We start from the raw sequence: 10591 nt of genomic DNA, 5'->3' as shown, positions 1-10591 counted from the left end.
GAATTTTTCCTTGGAACCCCCAGAAGGAATGAACTCTGTTGACATTGTGATTGTAGCTGTGTAGGATTCATTTCAGACCTGCCCTCCAGATCCGTTGAAGGACTGTGTTGTGTTAAATTACTGCATTAAATCACTGTGGTCATTTGTGACAACAGCAAGAGGAGACAAATATAAGTTCACTTCAATGTGATTTTTCCTTCACATTGAGGGCATGTGTGGAGACGCCATTCTCCACACACTTGGCTTAATCAACTAGACAAACTTTTTTTAAACCCTTCTTTCCACATTATATAAATACAAGTTCACTTGGATTGCTCATTTCCTCATCTATGTGCCTCCAAATTTGTCACAGTTCTCAAACGCTGCCTATTCTTGAAAGCTGTTGAGTACATTTCCATTATGTTGGACTGTATTTGACAGGAGTTGACTGCTAATCTTTATTTCCTTCTGTCACATTACTAAATGCTAACAATGCATCAGGTTTGGCACTCATGAGTTATTGTCATCCAGACTCCTCACAAGGTTCCCCTTCATGTATATATGCTCATATGTAGATACTCTTAACTTGTATAGCTAAGCCTTCTTATTCCATGGAAAACTTTGCCCTTGACCACATTTTATGTGATGACCTGAAAGTCTTGGAATGCAATTGGAAATATATAACCCAAGATACTTATACAGACCCTGAAAGAAATATTAGATTATGTGGCCAGTAAGTTGTGTGTTTTGAACACACAGAATATGGACCAGAAGTTCAGTATTGGTAACTATAGTTCTCTAATTTTGAGGAAGGACGCACATAGGAGGACCAGAGTGGCCTTTCACATTTTTGAATCTGGGGAGGCATGCCTCTGACCTATTATAAGTTCTGATTAAACATAACTTTATTTGTAACTATGTCTTCAAATGTCATATAGTGTCCATGAGTGTAAAGGCCATTGCATAATTTTCTGTCAGTCTACAGATTTTGGCATATGTGTACATGCTGACTGAGCCAAAAGGAGGAATGAACAAATAATAACCTAAATTTACAGCTTGTCTAGCCTATGCTCTTCACCAACCTAAAGTTTTCACACATATTCCCAACCTGATGCTCAGAATCTTTTACCTACCAAGCCAAAGAAGCATTTTGGTCAAAGCCCACATGACCAGTACATACAGGTCTGAGATTTTAATTCACATCCGCACGTCTCTGTTTGCCTCATTCCTTGGCTAATGGATGAATTCATTCAACATTGTTGCAATGTGGATTTACTATGGAGGGAGCCCTTTAATAAATGCTAGAGAAATGACACCAAGCAAATCAGATACTGCCTTTGACCTTACAGAACTCACACTTCGCAGAGAGCCACAGAGATGGGGAAACAAGTAAATTTCATTTCTAGATTATGTTTGATAAAGTCACAGTCCTCCCATGATACAGGCTAAAACTGCAGCAAGTGAATGCTTAGACGCTGTGTAAGCTATGAAGAGATGAATCTCTATGGGCAACACATGCAAGATTGTACGAACTATGCTGCAGTGGCTTGGCCCATTCATAGGGTTTCCCATGTTATACTAGTAGCCTTCTTTCCAGAGTAACCATTACCGCAAACTTAGAGAGTTCACTGATGACATTAGTAAGAGAAGAATGGCCTCTATTAGAAAACTTCAAGGTGATTGGTAAGGTGATGCAACTGAGTTTATTAACATAGCCTGGCCCTTTCTTTGACTTCACTGTCAGCACGCACACGGAAGTTATACCCAGCAATGAATGTATTTTACAAGTGTTCAGGGATTACGTTAACTACTGCTGCCAAGCAGGTTGACACCAGCCTTTGCACTTCAAAACAAAATCATGTGCTATAGCACCAGAACATCTGGTCAGTTGTTCAAGGTCACAGAGTGGGTCAGAGGCCAAGGTGGACGGGAAGCGGAATTAAAACTTGTGGACATGTGGCGTGAGTGTCTCTCACATTCTTCTTTGCCTTGTCTTTCACTTAACAGTTTACAAAGGAAGAAGAAAAGGCTTTCGTATTCTGCATATGGCACGAGGAGGGAGCTCACTGCTGCTTTTAATTGAAAGCTCTGAGGGAAAGCTTGGCAAGCAGGGTAACAGCTGTGGCACATGCAACTGCCCCGTCACGCTTGTGTCACCATAATAGGCAGGCTTATTATTTTTTAATTAGGAGTTTCAGTGTTTTGTTAGACTGTAAATGTGTCAGGACCCAGGGATTTGGCTATACAATGGACTGTCTTGCGTTTAATCTTTATGGAAGTGTTGGGGAGATACAGGGTCAGTTTGCAAAAGACATTTTGTAATTGTGGGATAACAGTAGTTAACATTTAGTAAGCATTTGCCACTTTCCAGGCCTCGGGCTGAACAGTACTTGGATTCATTTATTAAACCAACCAAATGATACATATTACTTGAACTCTTACTACAGTCCATGGACTAATAGAAGCATTTTTGGTGGGCAGAGATGTGATGAATGAAACCAGTCTAGATTCTGCCCTTTAGGATGCTAGAAGATAGAAAAAAATCCTTAAACAGCTGAAATGGAAGATATACTCTGACTGAAGCTTTGGGAAGGAACCAGCAAAATGTCTTTTCTTCCATGTTTTCAACACAAGGCACCGCATGCATCCCTGGGCTGTCTCACAGAATACATGCTGTAGCAATTCCTTCCCTTGTGTCATGGATGAAGCCCGTGGTCAAGTGCTGCTTATTTAACCTCGAAACGTGCCTTCCTATCATCGATATTCCTCCTGCTCTGCCTCCAGTCTTAGCTTCTCGCTTATAGTTCTTCTGTGACCTCTCAGCTGGTGTCCCCAGTGTCAGTCTTGCTGCCTCTGACACACTACACTCTCGGCAGCGTGACTTCATTAATGTCCAGGTCTTATTGTGCCACATCTCTCCCTAAGGTTCCTCAGTAGCTCCGCACTGCATGATTTAATGAGCCCTCTGACTTTCTGTCTTATATGATTCCCTTAATCATTATTCTTCAGTCTCAGTGTGATGTCCAATCTTGACTATTAACTGGATTGCAAGTTAATAGAACATAATTCTAGATGTATCTATCAGGGTGGGTTTCGTTTTGTTTTGTTTTAGGTGACGACCTGAATATGGGTGGCACCATCCAAAAGGCTGGGGGCCTACATGTTGAAAAGCAGAAAGAGGAAGCCTGCTCAGACGTGAAAGCTTGATTCTTCTTGAGCACATATGCCTGTTGCTTATGACATTGCTATGGGCCCCAGCTTCTTCAGCCTCTCATCACTGAGTTGAGCTAGTGATCATCCAGGGATGTCAGGCCTGAAGCTTGACTGTGGCGGAAGTCTGCTTTGAGTCCTTCAGCCTTTTGGGCTGATCATGCACTGCATTGTCCATCTCATGAGAATGTAGATGACCCACTGTAAGCCTAACTAGACTCTGACAGTATTAGTCAACCTCATATCTTCTATTGTAACTATACGTACATATGCATATTTATTTACATTGTGTTTGTCTCCATATTCAAAGAAATCGTGGTGGGTATACCCACTTTCTTTTGGTTCCTTCCATGCACATCAAGTTTCAAATTGTCGTTCAGATTTCATCCAGATTGTTCTTTCTCCAGTGAGAGCTCTTAGCCTTCCAACTCAAGGTACATCTTGACTGTGCCTCCCTCTTGCCCTTTTCTCTTATAGCATGTGACATGCACTATAATCATGCACAATGCCATGAAATTATTGACTGTTATATGTGCAATATGAACACCTTCCTATAAGTCAGTTCTGCCTAGCCTCACTCAGTCAAACAGCATTCTACACATATTTACTGTAAAGGGGAAGGAATTAATGCACAAAGGAAAGGGAACCTCGGCATAGTCACAAAAAAAGATTTTGTCTTTTAAAGAGACAATGAGGAATTCAGGAGGTGGGATTTTAACTTTGATGCTAAAAGATCTGATCAGACTAAAACTACCATGGTCCAGGAGGTGATTGGAAAAGAAATTTCTCACAGAACAAATACATGCGTCTGATTTTGAGTTCTGGTCTTATTACTGGCAGTGTGGCCGTGGGTAATTTATATGGCCGTTTTTTTTTTGTTTTTTTTTTTTTGTTCTGTGTTCTATAAAGAAATATAACATTTTCTCATTCTCTGAATCCTTGTGAAACCATTTGAAAACCACCAGCTTTGAAGTCCAGAGGAACATGAGACATTATAGGGTCAGGGACCTGAAGAAAATCAGAACATTTGATACTTTAATATTAATTTAGTACTGTCAACTTTCCCCAAACTTTTTACCTTTCCATCTGGGTTCCCACCCTTAACAGGTTGATTTCTTTTTTTTTTAAGATTTATTTATTATTTATATAGTATTCTACCTGTACATGTGCCTGTGACCCAGAAGAGGGCACCAGATCTCATTGTAGATGGTTATGAGCTACCATGTGGTTGCTATGAATTGAACTCAGCGCCTTTGGAAGAGTACCCAGTGTTCTTAACCTCTGAGACATTTCTCCAGCCCCTAACAGGCTGATTTCTTTGTTTCATGATCTTTCCCTTTCTCCCCTTCGAAGCTGACACAGACGATGTGACTTGGCTATATGAATTTTTTTCTCTGATATAGTGTATGTAGCTCATTATGGTACTTGTGTTTACTTGCAGACAGATTTTGCTTGCTTAATCATTACACTTTGAAAATCCAAAGTAATCAGGAAAACGTGAGGATGGTTTGGGTCTTGACCTAGCCAATGAAAGCTGGTACCCTTATAGGGATAAGAAAGAAGGGAAGGAAGAGCCTTGGGGGACACACTTTAGCTTTTATCTGGCATCAGGGCATTTTGAGCAATAGAAATATATCGAAGGTTTGGAGGACTTAGGGATGTGAGATAATATTTTCTTACATGTAAAATACACAAGGAGTTCCAGTAGTTTTGTGAGCTATGTTTTTAATATTCTTATTTATTACTAGTCTGTTCTAGCTGCTACTAAAACCCGCCATTTTTAGAACTTTTATAGGCTAAAGTGTTGTTTAGTGTACTTCTGTATCATTTTATTTATTCATCAATGACATTGTGAAGCAAGCACTGTTACTCACGCGTGGGGGTTACAAATCTTTGGGGATGGTGAGTTCTTGTGAGTTAGTGTTCACCTGAATCGTGAACACAGGTTCACGATTTGTCAAAACACAGACTACGAGCCTCCATCTCCAGAAGCATCATTCCTTGAGCCTATGCAGACGATCCAGTGTAGTCCTAGATGATGTGATGCTGATGACGCCATGTCCAGAAATCACATTAAGATGAGAGAAGCTCCAACAAAACAAGTGAAGGGATGGAGGGAAAATGGAAGAAATGAAGGAACACAACAGGGCATAAGGTAAGTAGGCAAAAAGAAAAAGTCTCAGCCTATACAAACATTATTTGATGACAGAGCTTGGAAATAACCTCCATGTTCCAACTTGCCCCCACCTTGTGACCCAGAAGTGACTAGAGCTTATGGCTTAAAATCCGTTACAGTTTTAGGATACTATGTCTTCACAATGATTGATGAAAGGAAGGTGGCAAGTGAGCCTGCCTTACCAAGATGATTTCTGAGTGAGACTCAGTATGTTTATTCGAACTTAAATCTTGGCTTCTACAGTCATCATGACCATGAAACTCCCTTCTCTGCCAAATATTGGCTCATAAAATATAGATAGTAATAACAGTATTCACCTAACAGAGAAGTGGCAAAGATCTATGGACCTAAGGCAGTCTAGCTTCGATGAATCGGTGAATCAAAGAGTGCTTGTTAATGTGAGCTAACATGTTCCTCTTTCGAGGTCCAGTGTGAAGAATATGGTCTTACCAAGAGCATTCATGATGTGGATACGTGTGAGCCCCACTGTACATTCAGCGGGATGACTTTGCATAGGGCAGTTCCTTTGTGGAATGTCCTAGCTCTCCAGTGAGCAAGAAAGTTGAGGGATTCTCGCCCTGTTGGCACCTGTTAGTAACTTGGATTGGTAGGTTGGCCTTACATAATGGTTCAGGGGAAAATAGAAACTTCAGTGGAATGACTGACCCTGAGGCTCCTACAGTAGCCTGGACATGTGCAAACCCATTTCCTATCACTGATGGATGTGTAACTCCATGTAGGTCCTTTCACTGGTCTCAATCTCAATGTCTTCCTTTCTAATTATTCTAATGAATAATGGATAATTAGAATCTATGAAATAATTAGAATCTATGAGAAATTAATCTTTGTGTATGTATGTGTTGTGCATATATATATGTTGTACATGTACATATATGGCTTTTATGATGAGTACATGTGTACATGCAGGTACGTGTGTGCGTGTGTGTGTCTGTTAGGTATGAGGTGAGAGGTCACCATCAGGGTCTTCCTCAAACTCTTTAGTTTTAGGGAGAGAGTTTCTCACTGAACCTGCCCCTTAGCTGACTCAGCAAGAATGCCTGGCCATTGGCATCAAGGGATCCATTTCATTCTCACTCCGCAACACTGAGATTACAGATGTGCAAAGCCAACCCTGCCATTTATGTGGGTATTAAGGATCCAGCCTCGGGTGTTCATGCTTGTACAACCAGCATTTCATCCTCCCCAATCCCCTGCTGACAAATATCTTAATGCACTTGAAAGAACTATCTCATCTTGGAACATAGTAAGCATTTTCTTTCTTTTTCACCTTAGCAAATGTTCAATTAAAAAGAGCAAAGAATTACATATACCTGAGTCAAAGCTGCATCTTTGCTAGAAGAAGACTCAGCACCCACCTTCCTAAAACATGCCTATTTGAACTTTGTCCATTGGACTTAATAGATTTCCATGCCTTTTTATCTCTGCACATGACTCACCCCCCATTCCAGTGTCACCTGAGAAAATAGATGTATCACTACAGTGAGCTCCCCTAATGGTCTCAGATAAATGGCTGGTCCTTGTAAACTAGATGGGAATGGCAGGCAAAGGTGACATTAAAGGATACATGGGAAAAGCCATTGTGTTTGCCTTTAAGGAAGTAAAATTGCACAAAGCATGGTGACCTCTGCTCTGCATTGGGGAAGAAATAAAAATAAGCCATTTACTTGCACCTGGTTCATGGGAAAATAGCCTTGAGGAGAAATTACTTATGTAGTGAATTTATGTCCCGTTGTAAGACAGATTATACTACTGTATCAGCAAATGAGGTCAGAGGATTGAGGAGGGTGGATGGCGAAAGAGGTGTCTGGCACGGGAATGGCTGCCTTAACTGTATGTGAATCTTGAACGGGCTGATGGCATTCTAAAATTGCTGCACTAAAGGAGTACTACTTACAAAAAAAATTTTTTTGAGACAAGGTTTCATGTAGTCCAGGCTGGATAGGTATCTGAGAATGACCTTGAACTTCTTCTCTCCAGTCTCCAACTCCTAAATCTGGGAATATATCCACGTGCCACGTGAACAGTTTTATAAAGTGTTTGAAATACAAGTTAGGGATTTACAGATGTTAGGAAAACCCCCTAGCAACTGCTTTACAGTCCCAGACTCCATGTACCTCTTTTATTAAAACCTCAAAGCAAACCTTGGGTTTCAATTTTGCATACATTTTGTAAGAATGCATAGTGGTTTTTGAAGGAGAATGGTACTATACCTTAAGCAGGTCATATCTAGCATCAGGAACACCTGGAAATGTTGTAGTGTTTAACATGTATTATTGATCTGTAACACAGATCACAAATTCAGATGCTTAAGGGCAAGGCAGGAAGTATCAGAGACTCCAACAGAAGAGAGAAGGAATGGTGGTCTACAATGCCACTCTCTGCTACTGAGCAACTGCTCCCAGTTTCTGCCAACACAGGGCTAGTGCTATCACGCAGTTCCAGCTTTTCCAAAGATAGCAGAAATCGATGATATTGCCTGATAATTGCTTACTACATATATTTTTGTAAGTAACATAAACGAGTTTTAGTCAAATCTTGCCATGTGATCCTTTGTTTATACAGTGGCAAATAAGCAATGTGACCTATATAGAAGGGATTTCCAAACCTGTAGGTTTTGACCTAGGGCTAAGCACTTAAGTCCAGTAAGTCTTTTCACTCATGGGGACTTTAAAAATATTTCCCAAATGTTTTCATGTCCCATATGTCTACCTCCTTTCCCAGAAGCTTGAAACGTCTGTCAGTGGGCCTTCATAAAGTGGTAAGGCTGATATGTCTCAGGAGACCACTTCTAGCCCACAGAAGATGGCATCTGCTTGGGTCTCTGGCATGCATCAACAGATAAACTCATCATTAGCATTCTTAGAGTAATTTACAGTGTGGGATTGGAATTAGAAATATTTAGGAGTAGAACTAGTATTTCTCCTTTAGCAGTTGTGTGACCAAAGGCACCCTGGTCTCTGGTTTCCTAAAAACTGGGAGTGCATGTAAGATTTCCCAGGGTCATTAGGAGGACCGAGTGAGTCAGTGATGATGCTGGCTGTCCTGAGCTCCGACTCATGGTGACAAGTGCTGGCATCACCGGACTCTGGGTACTGTGCATCTCAAGAGCCTCTGCCCTTGTCAGAGGAACCCACCTATCAGTGCTGCTTGTGATTGTGAAACATTGCCTCGAAGGTGGTGTTGAAAGTGTAAACTGTGAAAGATGTTTGAGTTTCAATGGTGGTATCATCCTAAGAGCCCATCTTAGCATCTTTCAAAAGCTTTTAGACTCTCAAGCCACGGGGAAGCTCAACTAGAAATGATGAATTCCTTTGTTTCCTCACTGTGTCTTAATTGGCAATAATGGTCACACTTTATGGTTTTTTTTTTTTTTTCCTGCTAGGTGATAGACATTTAGAATATTTATAAGCCTTAGTTGTTACTTAGCTCATGTGTGAGAGTGTATGTATGTCACAACATTCACCAAGAGGACAGAGGGCGACTCGCAGACACTGGTTCTTACATTCCAACCTGTTGGGACTAGTTTTCTCTTGTCTCTGCTGCTGACTAGAGTACTTCTTCAGGCCAGCTGGCCCACGAGCTCCTGGTGATATTCCTGTCTCAAACCATCATCTCCCTACGAGAGTACAGGGATTCCAGATGTCCAGCTTTTTACATGGGATCAAAGGATGGAACTTACTTCGTCAGGTTTGAATAGCTAGCAACTGTATTGATGAATAACCTCTCCAGACCGTAGAATATTTTAACTGCACTTTTCAGTGTGTTTCCTTCACTTTTGTTCACTGTTTGAATTCAGAGGTCTTAGTGCCAGTAGTAAGATCAGTGGGTCCCTTCAGTCTTACTGTAGTGCATCCTGAGAACCATCACAAGTCCAGGTTCTTTGGAGCTCCCCTACCCCATTTCAATGACTCAGCAGCACCTCTCCCTGCTGTCATCACTAAAGGCCAATGCAAGATATTTCCACAACCAAGTATTTTCCCTATGTACATGCTCTATACTCCCATAAAGCCAGCCATCACGGTCTGGCTCATTGCTGTCTCCATCTCCTCCATCTCAGGCTCAGAGGCAACCATTTTACATTCCTCCTCCCCAATAAGTCTCTTGGGTGAAGTCTGTTGCGTGGTGGAAATTTGAGGTATTCGGTGGCCCCTGATGGCCAACATACTCTTTCTCCACAAAACCCTTTTCACTTCCTTAGGCATTCATTCACCTAATCTGCAAACAAACATAAGGAACAGAACATTTTCCACGGTTCCCATTCTGACATCTTCCAATAAAAATTTGTCCTGCCTTTACCCATACATCTACACAATGAGTGTGTATTGATTCAATCCCATGCATAGGTCTCCATCACAGTAATTAATCTGCAGCACTGGAATTGTTTGTTTACATCTCAGCAGTGGGGACACAGAGAGAAAGTGACAACATCTATGTCTTAAGTTCTCAAAGTCTTATACAGAAGGTGCACAACAGACAATTACAAGGTAATAATCTAATATTAGAAGAGACTAAAATGTATCCCTGGTCAGAAATAGGTCAGGGGAAGGTGTGGCTAATGACACAAATAATTTTAATAGTGTGTGCATGTGTCCATATGTGTTCATACAGGCACAGATGCCTGTACATGTGTGTGAGCTTACAGTGTAACTTGTGGAAGCCAGAAGACAATCTTGAGTGTCAATTTTCAGATACCAGACACCTTTCTCTTTCTTCCTTTCTTCTTTCCTTCCTTCCTTCCTTCCTTCCTTCCTTCCTTTCTTTCTTTCTTTCTTTCTTTCTTTCTTTCTTTCTTTCTTTCTTTCTTTCTCTCTCTCTCTCTCTCTTTCCTTCCTTCCTTCTTTCTTTTTTCTTTTTTTAATATTAGTTACATTTTATTAACTTTGTATCCCAGCTATTCCACTTCCTCATTCCCTCCCAATCCCACCCTCCCTCCCTCATCTCCTCCCTACCTCTTTCCAAGTCCACTGATTGGGGAGGACCTCCTCCTTTTCATCTGACCCTGTTTTATCAGGTATCTTCAGGACTGGCTGCAAAGTCCTCCTCTGTGGCCTAGCAGGGTTGCTCCTCCCTTGGGATGGGGGGAGGTCAAAGAGCCTACCATTGAGTTCATGTCAGAAATAGTCCCTGTTCTCCTTACTAGGGAACACACTTGGATACTGAGCTACCATGGGCTACATCTGAGCAAAGATTCTAGGTTATATCCAT

Source organism: Psammomys obesus, unplaced genomic scaffold, assembly GCF_907164565.1.
Source record: "Psammomys obesus unplaced genomic scaffold, mPsaObe1.curated_primary_1811, whole genome shotgun sequence".
In the NCBI taxonomy this organism is placed as follows: Eukaryota; Metazoa; Chordata; class Mammalia; order Rodentia; family Muridae; genus Psammomys; species Psammomys obesus.
Note: the sequence above shows the minus strand (reverse complement) of the source record.